Source organism: Excalfactoria chinensis, chromosome 2, assembly GCF_039878825.1.
Source record: "Excalfactoria chinensis isolate bCotChi1 chromosome 2, bCotChi1.hap2, whole genome shotgun sequence".
NCBI lineage: Eukaryota > Metazoa > Chordata > Aves > Galliformes > Phasianidae > Excalfactoria > Excalfactoria chinensis.
In genome coordinates, this window is record NC_092826.1 from 30,839,706 (window position 1) to 30,858,945 (window position 19,240).

Below are 19,240 nucleotides of genomic sequence, written 5' to 3' on the forward strand. Positions count from 1 at the left end.
TATGACTGCAGTAGACAAGTGGATGCACACAAAGCATCTATAAATACTAGAATACATAGATCATTAAATATTAAACTTCAGCTTCTATAAACAGTTAACGTCTGGGTAAAGATTTCTCATTTATATCCTACTGTGGGAAAGGATTACCTTAAACCCAAGGGAAATCATTCATGTTGTGTATGTTGTCCATCTCAGAGGCCTATCACTCTGGGTCTTCAGTCTTTCACAGTGGCAGGTCCATTTGTTATGTGCTAGGGTTTCTCTGCTGCTCATGCCCCTCCTTTGCGGTGTGCTGTCATGAGTTGGTGTCAGCATGCCAAGGGCTTTTTCAGCCTGTGTAGACTCTGGTTTGGCAGTTCTTGTGAAGTTGCTCTGAAACTATCCAAACTGCTGAAAGAGACTGTCACCATAGTGCCTGGCTGTTTCATCTTAAAAGGGAAAAAGCAATTTCTGTTCATATTTTAATAAGAAGAAAACATGAAAACAGTCAGATTTCTTTCCCATCATAATGAAGACAGCTGTTTATTTAAAATCCAACTGTTAAGCAAGCTTGTGGTGGGGCTGCCAACACACATTAATCATCAAGTTGTTGTTTTGCTAGATTTTAGAATAGTGTGTTATTCCAGACAGGCAAAAGAATCTAAAAGATTCAAATGCAACATTTACTGATCAAAGTTAATTGGCAGCAATTGGCCTTTAAATATTTCCTGATGTTTCCCTTTTCAAAATCAAGCAAAATACACCTTATTTAATAGATGAGCCAAAATCATTTGAAAAATGCCAGTGTGTGATAGACCTCAAATGTGGTTTGTCCAACATCTGTCCTATATTTTGATTTCATCTAAAAAGAAACCACTCACAGATGATTTGGCATCTTTCAATGTCATGAAATTATTTAAATGTGTTTTATTTCTTCTTCCATTCCTTAGTGGAGTATTTATACTTGTGATGAAATAGATGATTTCTTTAAATTTCCAAGTATTGTTTTCTTTCATTGAGGTAGCTTTATGTAAAGACGATACTGTTTTGGATACAAGAAATGTAATTAGTGAGTTACATGCATAGGATTAATTTTTCAGATTGGTTGAAAAGTATAACAATGCAAGTTATTTCCCAAATCTGATTCTGATTCCTAAATATATTTCAATTTATGCAGATCAGAAAAAATGAAGTACTACTATATCTTAGCAGCATATTTAATAATGTTCAGTGTGTTTTCATTTGCTATACATGGCCAGATGCTTAATAGACTCAGCTTGGTATGTGTCAGTGACTTTAATGGAAGTTAACCAACTAAATATTAGGGATAGCAGATTATCTTAGTAGTTGGCAAGTTACACTTATGACAGTGCAATACAATCCACTGAAGATCTTGGAAATATGGGGGGGGTAGGGGGGAACAAACAGTTGATTCAGATAACTCATGGAAGCAAGAAGCTTTAGAGGATGAACTTTATTCTTTGGACTTCCCCTGTAGCAGAGTGGTTTCTCTTAAAGTTCCAAATGTGAATATGGTTGTCCATGAAGGGGCATTTCCTCCTGGACCTTCAGTTTGTCATTGAGTGTCACCTTTATTAACAGGGCCTCTGTGGTTCCTAAGGTCTGTGGCCTCAGGCTTGGTAGTCTGGAAGTTCAGGCTCCCAGTACTTTGACAATATTCCATCAAAACTGTGGGCAGTTTTGGCTTGGCTGTGCTCAGACTTAAAGCATCTGTTCTTGCTGTTGAAGGAATGAGTTTGGAATGTCTCTTGGTGACCTTGCTCAGGGCAAAGTCTTCTAGTTCACATATGTGAGAGTCTGGGCTCTGATTGGGAGGTCTGTAGGCAACTGTACCAGTGAGTCACAAAAACTGAGCATTCTTGCCTGAAAATAGTATGAAGAAAGGCAAACCTGGATCTGGAACATGCCTGACCCACAGCACAGAAACGTCTTTGGGTCTAGACCTAATCCATAGCTGGAACCTGAAAGCTCATTCTTTTCTCACCCAGGCTTGCATCGTGACATTGGCCTATGATGCACATTTTTCCAGATACCACAAGCTCATTCAGTGCTTTCCAGAAAGCTCTAATCAGAACATGTCTCTTGTCATCCAGTTCTTGAAAACTGTGACAGGAATGAATTGCTTTTTAAATACAAAGGACCTAGTTGCAGTCATGATTTCCAAAGGATCACTTGGTTTGTGTTACTTAACTGACTTTTCAAATCTCAGCCTAGAGGTTTCTGCAATTTTATTAGGTTAAGCTCTAAATCTCAGCAGTCTATTTAGTTTGTATAAAGTGAATCAATGCCAACGTGTACTAGCGGCATTGAAAACTTCGGTGTACCCACTCTAATTCAGCATGGGATTCAGTGAGGTAAGTGAATCAGCTAGTTTTCTACATGTTGGTCTTTAGGTAATAACAACAATAGTAACAATGCCCTTTTTTGTTGGTATTTTTAAAAATTCAATGAAAAAATTCTTTGTGATTTCAGTGTCTTGCTCTAAAGTCAATATTCTGCTTATTAATGTGTGAGTTGTACTTGGATTTACAATAAGTGATCGCTCTCTTTGTACTAGTTCTTAGATTATTTCTTCAGAAAAAGAGATGGCTCATTTGCTTCACTATATGCAAACCTTTTTTGTAATTCATTCCAAATTGATACAGATAATTTTAAATCTTGAAGGAGCATTTATAAAATCTAATATTAAAGATACACGACAAGTATTTTAACAGTATTTATTGAAAATAAAATATTGTTACTAATGTATAATTGGTCTAAGTACCATCAAAAGCAATGGTTTATTAAATTAATAGTAATTTTGCAGCGGTATTATAGAACCATACAAGTCCAAACATTAGGAAATAAGTGCACTATTTCCAAAATTTATATTTTCAAGTCTGCATTTGGGCTTCATAATAAAAGTTTCACTTTTCAGTATTGGAAATCATTATTTAATCATATAATATTCTCTTCTATAGCAGAATTTTAATTGTGCACAGGAGGGAAAAAATACATTGATGTAGATCTCTCAAGAGAACCAAAATTATCTCATCAGAAAAGAATGTCTGATTTTTACATGCCAATTATGTTGTGATAGGGGTAATAGGGTATAATATTTTAATGGCATGTATGGAGCAATTACGCATATTTAGGTACTTTAGAATGTATGCTCAAGTGTTTTAGGGAAATTAAGATGATGATGACAGGACTGAAATGTGGCATTTACGTATGGCATCTTTAAAGATTGTATACATCTGTGTATGTATGCTGATCCTCTAAAAAGATTATTTTTTTCATTTCTTTGGCATATTAGGTGCGCATTATATCTAGGGATGCTGAAGGAAGAATTGGTAGTTGTGACTGATTATGAATGTTTTGTTTTAAAAAGTGAATTCAGTGTTTTGCAAACTTTATTCTAAGATGATTCCATCTCGTTAGATCTGTAGCTTTAGAGAACTGTAGTTCTCTTTATTGAATCTGGAAATGTCAATTTATTCATTCTACAAGCACTTGAAGCCTTTTTTTTAAAACCTTATCTAATGCTTCTTATAAATAAGATACTTTTTTGAAGTGTTGCATTTTGTTAAAGTAATTAAAGTCCAAGTATATGTAGATTTTTATCAGGATTATTTGTTCTTCTGTAATAAGCTTTTTATTGCTGTTTGTTCATTTCAGGTTGTGGATGAACTCAAAATAAGATTTTATAAGTTATAAAAGTATTTAAAAAATATTTTGATGCCCTAAGAAGTGAATTCACGTATAAGGGTACAGTAATAATAGTTAGCATCCATTTTCTTCCATCAGTTAAGGACACGTAATGCACACTCATGGCCTCACAATTTGCTTTTGTTTGTGAAGGCTGTGTATGCAAAGTGATGATGTATGTATGGGTGGCAGTATGGTATGAGATATGATAAGTGGCAGTATGGTACGAGATTCTAAGCTATTTTAGTTGACGTATTTCTGTTACTAACAAAATAAAAGAGAAAGCTGCCAGGTTCAGTGATAATTTTTGTTTCCTTTTTTTTTTTTTTTTTTTTTTTTCCCTTACATTTGCCATTATAGCAATAAAAAGAAAGAAGAAAAAGGACCATGACGTAGGTGAAAGCTTGTCACTGCAATGGGGATCTATTTTAACTTCTCAGTTCTGTGTGACAAAAAGGGCAGTGTAACCTTTTTGTGGTTACACTACAAACTTTTCACTACTGCAGATTAAGGAAACTTTAAGTCTTATCACTGTGCAGTGACCCTCTGGAAAGTTACACGTGTTGGTTTTGCATGCAGTTTCCATGATGTGCGCAGAGCCAAGGCTGTTGGATCTGCAGTGCTGCCTTCCCATGCCTGTGCCAGGCAGCACCCAGCTCCTCTCTGTCCTCTTTTCTGCTGCAGTTACATGGTTTAGGGAGTCCCCCATGCTCTCCTGCCTCATCAGTCCCTGTTAGGCTTTAATAAAGTTGAATTGATACAGGGACATTTTACAAATCTACGCTTTACATATAAGGTAGCATACCCAGCTCTCCTGAAATATGGAGACATTTGATTGCATAGATGCTTTTCATAGCTTGAAGCAAAAAATAACTGCATATTTTGTTGCGACACTAAACCCTGAAGAATTGCTACAAGAGAGAGCTCAGGCCTAAGAAAGCAAATAGGTAAAATCTCTTACAGCAAACATGAAGCGTGATCCCAGAACAAAACTTCTCCAAAATCAGTTCCTCTTTGGCCCTTGCCTTCAATTCTTGCAGGTGAAACAAGGGTGCCTCCCTGCTGTTGGAAGCATATGCACCATATAAATCACTTCTGAGCATCAAGGAGACCTTTTCTTCATGACAGGGATGTATATTCTTCTTTTCTTCAGTCTGAGAATTTTCTCCTTTGTAGGTCTTTCAGTAACACCACGGGAGACTAAGTGACTTTGCTCCCAGGTCCTTCAGTGACCATGCATACAGATATGTCCCCAGCGTACCATACAGTGCCCTGCAGGAATGCCTTTGAAGCAATAATGCCATATGTTCTGGTTCTTTAATCTGAAGGAGAAAGGGAAACTACTTCCCCTTAGTCCTGAGACATTAATATACTACAGATCCAGGCTGGTAACTTACCGCAGTAGCACTCTGAAGCGTAATTTTGGATTGTAGGCATTATGATAATACACATTATTGAATAATAACATTCATCAGACTTATTGTGTGCAGGTTACTGCACATCTGAAAGAACCATGACCACTGGAGGGTAAACCACTGTGTTTTTTCTCAAGGCATTTTTAGCACATCTGTTCCTAGAGTCAAGTAATCTAAAGAAGAGAGCTGCTTGGATGCAAGCCAGCCTTCAAGTGCAGGCTTTGAATGAGCTCCAGAGCAAGCTGGGAAGCCAGGTTGTCCATGATTAGCAGTTGAAAGTCACAAAATTACAGGGGCTGGAAGGGACCTCTAGAGATCATTGAGTGCACCCTCCATGCAAAGCAGTCCCTCTGCAGCAGGCTGCACAGGTAGGTATCCAGCCGGGTCTTGAATATCTCCAGCAGAGACTGCACAACTTCCCTGGGCAGCCTGTTCCCGTGTGCTGTCACCCTTACTGTGAAGAAGTTCCTTTGCATATTGGTATGGAACTTCTATGCTCCAGTTTATGGCCATTTCCCCTTGTCCTATCCCCACAGACTGCTGAAAAGAGGTTGGCCATGACCCTTTGACTCCCACACTTAAGATATTTATAAACATTAGTAAGATCACCTCTCAGTCTTCATTTCTCAAGGCTGAACAGACCCAGGTTACTCAGCCTTTCCTCAGGGGAGATGCTCCAGGCCTTCCACCAGACTCTTTTCGGAGAGTCCAGTGGAGTCTATCATTTAATCCCTCATACCATGTGGCCACGTCACAGAGCCAGCTTTGGACAGGTGTTTCATGTCTGACATTGCCTAGGTGGAAACATGATGAAGTTGGGCAGAGCTGCACAGTAATGGGAGTTGGCAGAACTGTATGGGCAGAACCAGGCAGACTGAGGAAGTGGAGAAGGGGAAACTGGGAGGGCATGGTCACCATGGAAAAAAACTTGCTCAGCTCCTTTGCATAAAAGGAATCAGATTAAAATTGTTTTGTGGTTGAGGCCATGCTTCACACTCTGTATGTTTAGAGGGAAGGCTTTTGGTTGCTCATATTTTGCATACATTCTTGTGTAGGATGCAGCAGCGTGAGGTTTGTGTTTGTGGTTGTCACTACTTTGCATGCATGAATCCCTTTGTCTACAGATAGGGATGATGATAAGTGTGGTATCTACAGATAAAGGGTGGTGATTCCATAAGAAAGAATTAAAGAGGGAAAGGACACAAGAAATGGGGCAGATGAGTCTGGTGGCTGTAGTATTTGCTGTTTATTGTACTGTTGCTTTGTATCAGTTGTTGTATTGTATCAGTTGTTGCTTGCTTTCTAACAGTCCTTCAGCTTGGTCTCTTTAATATCTTGCTAGAAGTGCCCTAGCAAACACATACTCTCTGCTGATGTGATGAGAAAATGAATGTACTCAAACAACATTAAAAAAAGAAAGGGGTGGGGGTGTTGGGGGGATGGGATTACAGATATTACAGATAGTTTTCCAAGAAAACTTCCAGTGGATTTGTTTTTTTAATATATATATATTTGTTATTTTGGTAAATTGCAGTTGTTCAAGTTCAAGCTACCATACATTTCAAATAAAGATCATTTCTTAAAGCAAGAGGGACAAAAATGTGTTTTGAGCAGAAGGCTGTCTGTCTTCACCAATGACTGCTGTGTTTTCCTTGTCTGTTTGTAGACTGGTAATCAGAATGAAATTCATGTAGTCTACTGTCTTGTAGTGTGGCTTCTGATTGTGATGTCTAGATACTGCTGCAATACAAATGAGCTAAACATTAGTTAGATGCACATAGAGATGAAATGCATTGGTATGCAGATTGCCCAGTATAGAATAATTTGGTGGCATACATGCTGATCAGATGTGCGAGTGGCAACAAACTAATTCTTAGTGGTAGTAAGTAATTATTACCAGATAACAAAATGTTTTGCCCAAACCGCATATTCAGATGTCTTCCTTCAGGTCAAAGAATTACATTTATCATGCCCCTTCCAGAAAATAAAATACCTAATTCTGATGGGCTTTTTGTGCTTACAGTAGTGCCTGCTTATTATAACTTGGTTCTGAGGAAACAATTGCAAGTGCTTGCCAGTCCAGGAGATTCTGTACTGAAGGGCAGCAGTAAGGTACCTGGAAGTCAGTGTAATATCAGCATCAAATAAGTATATAGGTAGGGTCTGCTACTGGAATCACAGACCAGCCCTGGGTTTGGCAGCTTTCATTGCAAGTGAAGCATTAGATACATTAGTGACCTTCTAAAGGAAAACATAAAATTTCTCATCTAACAAATAATGCCAGACAGTGCTTTAAAAAATTCTCCTATAATAAATAATGAAACAAATTGTTCTAAGCCTGTCTAAGGCTCAGTGGAAATGAAGAGATACTGCTGTCAATTTATTTGCTTTTGCAGACAATCCATTATCAGATTTCAAAACTCTTGATTTGCTACATTGTTGACCCATATCAACTCCTTAATGCATTCTTCCTTTTGAAGGATTGCAGCATCCCTGCTACTTGCTACAGAACTTTTTTGCCGATGCAGACCATGCCCTAAGCATGATGGTTCAGCATGTTAGTTCCAAAACCAGGTAATAGTTCCTTGGGGATTCATCCTAAAGGCCTTTTAGTGCTAGAAGTATCATTTCAGATTTTAATAGGCTCTTTTTATTATTTAACTCATCCCAGAAGTCTGAAATAATAGAAATTAATGCCAAATGAATGAGTACATAGTTGCTACTAATGGTAAAAGCAGTTAATGTTGCTGTTAATTAATGTATTGCTTTCCACTTATTCTTTTGTGGATACTTTTCAGCTTCTAGTATTTCAGGGAACTGATGAGAATAAAATGTTCTTCAAATTTTCTCTAAATGTTATGCATATCACTGGAACAAAGGCCTGTCTACTACAATAGCTACGCATTCTCTAGTTATGACTGACTGATAACACTTTCATAAGTTCCTGAAGTAATCCATCATTGCTTAATAACTGAAAAATCTAAATAAAATTTCACTAATTCAAAGAACGTTCCTGACCAATGGATTTTGTGTTTGGATTTCTGGTTTAGCTGACAGACGTGTAAACTCTCATACGGCCAGTCACATCCCTGGTGCAGCTGCAAATGCTGTAGAGAAAATTATTCCAGCTAAGTTCAGTATTAATTTACACTCAAATATCTTTCCCAGTCCACACTTTCTGATCATGTAATGCAGTTAATTTATGCTGCTTCCACCACTTGCAAGCAAACCTTTCTGCTTTTTGTTTGCTTGTTTGTTTTTCCATAAGTGAACTTTTCCACTGCACAGAATCATAGAATCATAGAATTACTCAGGTTGGAAAAGACCTCAAAGATCATCAAGTCCAACCGCAGCCTAACCATAGTACCCTAACTCTAACAACCCTCTGCTAAATCATATCCCTGAGCACCACAAAGAGAAAGAACATAATCGTTTCTTTCAAAAAATTGTCTCCTTGTTAGTTTGGGTACCATTTAAAACAGCAAACCTCAGGTCTGCATTATTTGAGTTGATGTTTTAAGTGGCTTAGTCTCTGAACAGTGTTAGGAAAGCTGGTCTTACATGCTGTTTTTCAGACTGAGAGCATGTTAGCCCATCTTCACATAAATACATATATTTGAAACCATATCAGCAGTTTGCATGGGAGGTTGTTTCTATCAACATCAGTGTAGTTTTAGCATGAATTTGCAATGTAACCACTGCAGTCTTCTGGTGTCTTGAGAGATATCATGCAGTTTGTGCTGGGCTGTTTACTTATGACAACTATGACCATAGTTGAAACTGTAAGAAGATCTGCATATGCGTGTGTTTTAAACAGATTTGTTTGTGCTTTTTCTTTTTCTTTTAAATCATATTCAAATGTTGTTACAGGGATAAAAATTAAGAAACGTCTTTCATTCATTTTCTTTTAAAAAGCACGAAAGGAGTGCTTGAAGTCAGTTCCCAAAATGTTTGAGTTTCATGGTCTCAGGAGATTTCTACTGTTTCAGTGTGGTTACAATAAGGCCTCTATCTGAATTTCATCCAGTTCAATGGTCTAATGAAACTTTAAAGAAAGGGGGGAGGGGATCGCTCCCTTCACTTACTGCAGTGTCACTTCTATTCTTCTGTGTTTTAAAGTCAAGTTTGACTTTTGTTAATTTTATTTTGAAAGTTTATCTTTAGATATGGTCAAGAAGCTGGGCAATTCTGAAATGAGCTAACGTGGTTGTAATGTGTTAAAGTGTGAGTATTTAAAGAGGATTTCAGAAATATAAATGGAAAGCTTAACAAAAGAAACAGTAAGTTATTGAGGTAACAAAGGTTTTGCTTTATTATTTCCATGATCCTTGCTCAGTTGGATCTGGGCAGTCCAAGAAGAGGCACTGCTATGTTTCTGAACGTTACCCAAAGTAGTGGGCATCTGTGAGGTTATAGCTCTTAAATGTTCAGTGACAGGAGAATACAGACTGCTGACATGAATGATAAGCTTAGCTGAAATACTATTGCCACAAGAAAGATCAGATAGAACTAAGCAAATTTTCCTTTTTCCTGTAGAAAATCTTTTCAATCAGTTAAAGGATCCTCTCTTTTTCTTTCACATATTTTACATATTCGCATTGCAAATGTAAAGTCTGGATACACAGGGGAATAACTCATTCCCTAACATTGCTGGGAATGGAGGAGAGCCAACTGTAGCAACAATTGCAAGTTAAGAGATTTTCAAAGAATTTTCCCAAACTGAAGAGTTTAAAATATACCAGCCCTCATTTATTGGAGGAAAAAAAAAAAAAAAAAAAAAAAGGTGTATGTATTTCTTAAAAACAGGTTTGCAAATCCAAAAATCCCATTATGGACTCGTCAAAATGAATAAAGTATAATTTCAGCTCTAATTATCTACAAGTAAGGGTTGGAAAAGGGTGGAGTGACAATAATTTTAAATATAACCTTGTATGTTAAGAAAAAAAAAAAAAGAATACTGCTTGGTTTGTTCTGCATCAGGCTTTTTTTATATTATTATTATTATTATTATTATTAGAAAGATACTGTGAAAACATTATTTTAAAAGCTTGCCAGCAACAAAAATGCTTTGAGTAGAGCATTAAACAAGAACTTTGGTAATACAGCTTTTAGATATGAATTTCATATGAATCACGTAAGGGGTTAAGCGATGTGATTTCAGGATAAAAGGTTTCCTGAGTTGACTATTATTCCTATGGTCTGCCAACAACTTTGCAATAAATGGAATGATTTTTATGGGAATGTGGTTATTCACAGCAAGACTACAGTTGGTGTCAGTATGAAAAATTCTTCTTTAGTAGATTCTCTCAGCAGGGATAACAGATCTGAAAGAAAGGCAAAAAGTAGTTACAGAGAACTCTGGCTGGTGTTGGTGACAAATTGTGTTTACAAAACGGGATAACCCATTATAAAAGAAAAAATCAGAACAACAGTAAATCAGAGCCTTGCTCCTTTAAGTGCTGCTGTTCCAAAGCAAACTACTTTTGATAGTGTGTGTGTATTGTTTAATAGCTCCCATTTCTCTTGCTCATAAAGCAAATGAGACTTCGAGGTTTTCAGTTGCAGGGGTTATTGCAGATTTATACTGTTGTCCTTGTGATAACATAAAATATTTGTATGTATGAATTAGAATAATTCAAGAGAAAGGAGATTTTTTTTCCTTTGATTGGATGTTTAATATTATAATTCCTAGTTAATAATATTCATAATGTTATTATAATTTCCCAGTATCCCTTGTCTTTTTATTAACCTACTTGATTTAGGAAATAATATTATTAGAAGGAAAATATTATGGAGGATGAGTTAACATATTAACAAACTTAATTGCCATTAACAGTTACTGCACTTAGATTCTGTTTGCAATAGTCTTTCAGAGTGCTTCGATGATAAAATCATTGGTTTCATCTGCAGTATCTCCTTTAGAATGGTATCATCACCCATTTGAGATGAGCAGTGTAGTTGAATAGAAATTAATGCAAAAGTCATGCAGTAACTTTATGGGTTTAAATTGTTCAGTCATTCATAAAGAAACTTGTTGAAAGATGGAGGGGAATGTTACTGTTTGGATTCGGATGTTTTTTATTTGCAGCTGTTTAAGATGTAAACGTGGCATCTTAGAGTGCTTCCTGCTCTTTTGTTTCTCTCCAGTACAATTGCCCCAGTACCATTTGAACCATTTTATTTGCAAACTAGTCTCAGAACAATACAAGACCTCAGTGTAACACTATGAGATGAATTTGCTTTCTTGTGCTGAACTCACCACTTTATGTACCAGTGAAGAAAATCAACCAGGCCCTGTCAAAGTCAGAAAAAATATAGATATTTATCTAGCACAGAGAGACAGTGCTGTTGATGGGTGGAGATTAACACCTCTTGAAGTAAACAGGTGGATTTACTGACCAAGAAGTAAATATTGACTAAGATGATGCCAAAGAAAAGTCTTGTTTTACAACAAATTGTTGGTTTCCTGTCTGTCAGAATCTGTCTGATTCTGGCAAAGTTAGTCTGGCTTGGAAGATGGATCCTAGCAAGTCTTGGTGAACACTTCCCAAATGGTTACCTGGATGTTGAATAAAAAACAACTGTAGCCAGCTATTACAAAATTAGGTAGGAAGGAATGTAGAGCGTGCTGAAAATAGATTTCTGGGCAATCAAACTGCAAAAATAGTTGGACTACAGAACAGGCTGTTGAAAACAGTTTATTGCTGGTGAGATATAATGGATGGCTGCAGAGAACACTACATATAGAACTGGCTGAATTATCTCCCTCTCACTCCAAAGTGCTTTAAGGATGGCAGCTGAACTAATTCCTGGTCATCCAGAATGAAGCCTGAGTCTCTCAGGAGCCTGTAGAGGAAAATCTGTTCAAAAATGCTTTGTCTCATTTTGACTGAAATAAAGAGTGCACCTCATTCTGATGTTTGCAATGTCTGTAACAGGAACTTCCTGACCAAACTGTGCCTAGATGTGCTTTATGAGGATCCCATCCCAACTTTCGATAGCTTGCCTTCAGCAACAGAGAGTTCTAGGAAAACACAACGTGATAATTTCAAGAATTTCAGTAAAGAGGTTTTTGTTTGTTTGTTTGTTTGTTTTACAGCACTGTATTTCTTCTTAGATACAAATCTAATTTTTAAGGCACTTACAGTCCTGTGAAGGGTAGGAACTTTCATGTTCTAATGAACCTGCAACTGTGAACTCCTTTCTAGCAGGCACAGCAGTAAAGTTATCTTAGCGCATTCAAGCTGAGACACAAAGCCCATTTGCATTTGGTTTTCCACAGTAGCAATCCAAGAAAAGCTCAGTTTCACTGCAGGAAGGAAGTAAAGAAAAGAAGGGAAATACAAACCAAGGTAAGGAATTTTTCCTGATGTGTAGGTGAGGGAATGACTGGAAACATTTTTTCTAGTACATGATACCGCAACCATGTGTGACTTGCAGAAAGCTCATGAAGTTCAGCTTCATGAATGTAGAACTAAATTAGACTGCCCCTGTAGTTGTAGGTAAATGAAAAGAAAATGGAAACAAAGTACTTGTAGGCAGAGCTGTGGCTTTGCTGGTGAGTGCAAAACACATCTGAAATGCATGCCTGGCTCTTGCGGAATGCACTGTTGTGGTTCATGTGTTTGAGCATTAAGAAAATAGTACCTCTATAGGTTTTGTGAGAAAATCATTCCTACAGTCTTATGCAGTTATTAACTACATAAATTATTTCCTTTCATGGGATCAGAGATGAGCACCTTCACACTTAGTGCTACTGAAGGTTAGCCACATATGATTTCTTTTCTCAAGAGAGTCACGTGGATTGATCTTTATGCACATGAAGCTCAGCTGGAATGCATGATACCCTCCCAGGTTCATAGCATTAGTTCCCACCTAATTTACCTCCATGTAGCTTCTCCCTTTTTGTAAGTGTAAATGCTGTGCAAGAACCCTAAAGACCCTGCCCAGCCAGTTAGCATCCCCAGAGTTTTGGCAAAACAGATGTCATCCTCTGCTTCATCTGGGCAAGACAGCGATGCTTCAGCTGACTCCCTGCTTCTGGTGCTGAGTGATAGCATAGGGATCAACATCTGCCCAGCAGCATCTGGGGAGGAAAAGAAGGGAGAAAAATGCAGCGCTGTGCAAAGCTCTTCAGGCTGTCCATCAGAACAAAACATTTGTCTGCCAGTGCTCAAAAGGTTGTTGCAGAGAACTTTAATCCTAGTCTTGATCTCGTTAGCAGAGAATTACAAGGTCAGGAGACTCACTAGCTGAAAATATTATAGCTTTCATTTAAACATTAATACGATCAACAGCACCAAGGCACCACATGTTGAAACGGTCACCCAGAACTGAGATTAAGCTCACAACTTGTGAAGAGCTTCCATGTGAACAGCAAGAACACTCTCCTTTACTGAGAGGAGTGACATTGCCTTCAGGCTTTTGTGAAAACTTCAGTCATTTTGTAAGCTAAATTTTGTAGTTGTTTGAAATTTACAAGTTGGTACATTTGGAAATAATTTATGACATGCTGACCGGGTTCATGACTGTTGTTATTTCTTTAAATGCGTTCATATTTTATTTTCAGTGGCTTTCATTAGTCATAGGTAGTTGGTCTTTTTTATTTATTTATTTATTTTTTCAGAAGTGTATATCTGTAGATAACATGAATCATGTCTTAAAGAAGGGATTTACAATGCCAAGTGTTGAACTTTGAAGATAAGGTAAATTTGACATTTTGAACTTAACACTGTCCTTTCTGGAACTAACTCAGGCTCTTTAAACAGATAAACATGAGTCATATTTAGCCTTTTCTGTCCGCCAGTAAAATTCTTCCTTTGACACGCTTCTCTTGCCTTGTCTTGCCCTGCAAAATACATGGAAATAGATTTTTCTGTCAGAGTTCTAGCAAGAATTTATGGTTGGACTGACACACTGCATCATAGAGCAAGTGAGAAATCACAGGGGTTTAGAGGACAACGCTTACTGTGATTGTCCTGAGGTATGGTTTTGCAGTTTGATATACATCTTCAACAGAAAATGGGAAGAACTTAATGTTGGGTATACTGAGAAGTATTTAGGTCTATACAAAGTGATGTCGGTTCTTGAAGTACTTCTTTACATTTCTGAGCTAAAGAAAACTAGCAAACCACAGTTTTCTTTATCTGTGGGAATGTAGGTGGCACATCGTGATTGCTGTAAAAGTATTTCTTTAGATCATGTTTTATTTTAAATTGGATTCTCCCAGTTACAAGGTGCAGCTGAAATGAAAATGTAAACCTTGATTTTAGTGTAGCTACTGCAATAAAGTTGCAGAATAAGATCTGTATTTATTTTGGAGCAAATACTGTTTACTTTAGGAGTATCATATTTAATCCCAGTGCACTTGTTCATGTGACCAAGCAAAATTGGATTTTAATCATTTTTTTTATTAGAAAAGAATGGGCTCTGTTGTGTTCAAGATTGTGTGTCCAGTGCACTAGAGAGCTCCTGAATCATCTCCTACAACGATTTTGTTCAGTTCTTAGACTTCCATGTTTATAATATTAATTTTACGTTGTTTTGATTTTTTTTTGTTTGTTTTTTTTTTTTTTATTTTAATAGGTAATAGCTTTATTTCTTTGTTTTGATGTGGTATTGTAGCTGTGAAAGGCGGTTTGTGATTTTGGGAGAGTTTGGTTGTTGTGTTTTTTTACGCCGTAAGCTTTTCTTTATACTCCTAAGTTTAAAATGGGAGTGTATTGAAATTTTTCACAGCCTGATTTAATTCCTTGACTGTTCATCCACAAACTGCTGGACAGAATGAAGTGTATTTCAAGAACTCTTTGTTCTTCGTATCCTGTGCCTGGCCCACAGGTAATCTGCACCTTTTTTCTTCAGTGCAGAGTAATTGTGGTGGGAAAGAAGAGAAAATGTTAGGGTCACAAAGTGCAGGCTAGACAGAGATGACAGGTCCTGCCAATTGAGTGCCAGCATTGAGAACCTGCGAACCGTAGTCTCTGCTTTTTCACATGGATTTATGTTGTATGTTAGCAGGCATTCCAGGATGATGGGTTAGGAAGTTCAGCACTTAAGCCTTTATTACCTCGGCTTGAAAGGAAATGTAGTGTTCTTTTTATGTTTAGCAAGTACAGTAGAAGGGCATTTGGCACTGGCTAGGCATATGTGGGTATGTAGGTGTGATGTGTTACTCTACTTTGATTTTCTGACTTGCACATGTATTAGAGATATTGCTGTCCTAGTCAGGTAAAAAAAAATGAGATTTACTTGTTGAGTTTAATGGCTGCAGTTAAATTATGTTGTGATCCTTGAATGCTGAAAGTAGAATAGAGATTAGTTGGAAAAATCAGGTTTAAGTGAAAAGATGTATAAATCCATTAATTTGTAATTAAAAACGTCATTCACTAAAATAACTTGGAATAAGCAATCATTGCTTGGAAAAAAAATAAATAAATAAACAAACCCTGATGGTTTATAAGCTCACTTCCCAGAGAAGCTCGTTGTGATGGTTTGTAGAAATGTGGAGTATTTGTGGAGCCGATACTAACCTTAAAAGCATATTTCTGATCTCAGGAAGAGACATACACGAAGATGTCTTACAAAGCTGCATAACACACAACAACATATGCTTGAGGATTTTTTTTTAATTGAGAGTTTTTCAGATGCTCCACGTTTATAAAGAATTGCAGCTTTAACTTGTTATGCCAGATCTGTTCTCACATGTACATGACCAAATTTCTCTACTGTTCAGTAGGGAAAATGAAGCAGTGGATATAATTGCGTAATGACAGATATGAGAGGAACAGAGAATCCAGCAGTCATTTCCTGTGAGTTGGCCAGCTTCCAGGTCGTCTCAGTGGACATGCTGATGTAAAGGCAAAATGAAAATAGCTTGTTCTGAATGTTTGGGTTTTTTTGTTTTGTTTTGTTTTGGTGCTTTTTTTGCTGTTTTGTTGTTTTTTTTCCCCCCTGTCATTTTACTTTGCCCACTGAAGTACTGAAACAATTACTTGACAGTATGGTGTTGGTTTTCTCACGGTAAATTAGGAATATTAAGCAAATATGGAAATGTGTTTCAGCTATAGTCAGCAGATTAGGAACAGTAATACTTTGGCATCCTTTGAGGTTATGTTCATAATATTATTCACATTACTCCTTTTCATAATGTGCAAACTTGTCCAGGGTTACCCTACCTAGTGTTTATTCAAAGACAGCAAAATTGCTAGATTTATTTTATTAGTTTTGTAACACGAAAATGTAAAGGCTCAGCATGCTAGCCATTATGTCACTGCACATGGCATGCAGTATTGGCAGAGATAAGAGGAACTCCTGTAACAGCCTTAATCTCTTTTTTATTATTATTATTAATTTTCCTACAGTAAATTGAGTAGTAAGGTATACTTTACAAAGTTATGGCAGAAGTGCAGAACTTGACGGGTGGTAGAGAAGGAGCAAAGTAATATAAATATTTGTAGAGCATTTCTGCCATAACTTAATGCTTTGCATATGAATCTTTATAAAGATCCTGTTAGTTTAAAGTAACAGTTACAGTGGGCTATGTAGGTTCAGGCATTTTGAGAGTTGTAAATGACGACTGCAGCATCTGTAGAAGCCTTTGGCTCATCATACGATAACAAAAAAGAGAAGAAAATGAGCAGGAAGGAATTAGCAAATGCATTGGGAAGGCAGGAGGGAGAAGACAAGAGCTTCCATGTACAAGACAGGCTAGACTCATCTGGTTGTTAATTTTAAACTTTTGTTTATGTTTGGCTTTCTGCATATCACTGGAGATGTATTTTAACTTAGCAAACAACTGCTGCCATTTTTAAGGAGCTCCTGCAAGCACATCTGCTGTTGGTTCAAGCTCCGGAGCAGAGCTGATGAAAGGGAATGTAGAAACAAGTCTTGGTTATTCTGTGCAACTTCTGTTAGTTTAACATAGCTGCTGCAGATGTGTTTCAAGCTAAGCTACCCATTGTGGCATTGAAAGTTCTGAGAGAGAGAAGCACATGGATCTGTGCAAACCAGCTGTGTGAGAGAAGGGCAACATAGAAAGTAACTTCCTGAACTACAGTGGGTATATTGGGAAGTTGTATGTGTGGACACTCTCATTTTCCCCTAGGTTCACCTGTGTCGCATGCTTTGAACATGCTGTAAACAAGTTTCTAATGTTTCTATACCACTTACCTAGTGTTCTTCCTCATCTGTACTTCAAATATATGTATAAAATGTTTCCTTTCTGCTACATAACAATAGATTTTTTTGGGTCTCCCTCAAGGCTTTTAAATCTGCAAATTAATATAGCACAGTTCTTCCATGAAGCCTTTTGATCAAGGTGCCCGAGTTTCCAGGGAGCGCTTACTTGAAGCAGCCCTGGGCTGTTGTGAAGTCTGGCTGCTGTCCCAAGCATCAGCTTCCATCCCATCCCTGCAGAGCCAGCAAGCATCTGGGGGACAGCAATTTGCTGTTCCTAGCTTGATGTTCCTAGCCTGTGCAGCTTGGCTCTGAACACTGTCTCACATGTATCTCAATAAAGGGCAGCACTGCTCCTCTTCACAGAGAATGTTTTCAACACCATGCAAACATTATGGCATCAGCCTTCTTGGCTTTTTAGGATGGTGTTCTCTAATGAAACTTTCCCCTGTCTTCTGTTACCATTTTTGTAAGGGAATAACCTCATTTCAGTGGGGAGACATGAAAGCACAGGGGTCCCGCTTGGGCTGTCAGAGTCACCCCACAGACAAATCTGTGTCTGCTGGCTAGAAGGGCAAATGTTCCATGTACAAATGTTATCACTTGTAGTCCCTCGTGAAAATTTCAGATTGGATGCATTGAAGTTGAAAAGTCAACACCTTTAGGAGCAAAACATCTTGCTGCAAAATATTTATACATAAGATACAGGATAGTTTGCTCCTCATGTGTCAATTCAGCCTATTTTTTAAAGAGATTGCAGCAGTTTTATGTTCTGCTTTAAATCTGACTGCTAAACTGATTATATTGTAATAAAATATGTAATAAAATATATCTGCAAGAATAATATGAATTTATAGTGTTTCTACAGGGACTTTCAACATTAATTTCAGAAATAACTTTGCCAGAGAAGTTGGAGGGTGAATACTAGTACATATTTCCTATGAAAATCTTACAAAAGTATTAAATATATCTGTAAAGTTTTAAATGGTAGACCTTGTTTAGTCCTAAACTGGTTCCCATCATAGAAAGTTTCGGAGGTAGCAAACAAGGATTTTGTCAGTCTTTGTATCTTTATTATCTGATACGTAGAATGATAGATTTTCACAAAAATGTACTTTTTGGAAATGTATACTTTATCTGCTGGTCAGTGTAAAACTTCATTTTAGCGTACCTCTGATTATGATACATATTGAGTGAACTACTATTTTAAATGTTGGATACAGGAGTAACATTTGTACCTAACCAGAGAATTGGATGGTATCTCAGGTAGATGTTTTTGCTCAAGAATGAAATGCTCCACACAAAGAAAGCAGATGAAAGCAAATGCAAGGCATTGAAAAGGAAAGATGGGACAGATCAATTAACAAGGGATAAGTAATGGGCTAATTTGAAGAGTTATTGCTAAATAACTTCCCTGCTAAAAGAAGAGTTATTAAATGATATTTTTTTCCTTCCTGTGCTCAGGGGTTTAAAAATGCACCCATCTTTCATTAACCCAAAGTCCAAGTCAGCTAGACAGAGTATTTGGTATTTGGATCTCACAGTTAGCCTGAAAGCTGTATCCTGCCACTCAAGAGGAGCAAAACAGTTGTGCCCTGATTGTGACCATCCTTTAGTTGTAACATGGTGTCAGTCAGATTTGTCTTCAGTCCTTTCCAAAATCTGATACTTATCTCTTTATTTTAAATTTTCTACTTTTCTTGCATGGCTTGACTTTTTGTCTTCTTTTACTACTGACAAGAGGACACTTATTCCTTTCCATTATATGCAGAGTTTCACCTGAAATTCATGATACTTAGGACCTTTTCTTCCCTTTACTTGCTTTCTTGATATTTTCTTTGCTTTTATGCTTTTACACCATCGTTCATTGTTTTTGATTTCTTTTCCCTCTTTCTTTCAGTATGATGATTTCTTTTTTTAATGTATCATTTCAGTTCTCACTTTCTATCTGCTGAGTAGATGCT

The 19,240-nt window shown here is 37.2% G+C and overlaps 1 protein-coding gene across 1 annotated transcript in view; it reads left to right on the plus strand.

The window, feature by feature from the left end:
• Positions 1-19,240, plus strand: part of EYA1 (EYA transcriptional coactivator and phosphatase 1) — an 85,115-nt gene that overhangs the window by 51,990 nt on the left and 13,885 nt on the right. The gene's annotated exons all lie outside the window — the stretch shown is intronic.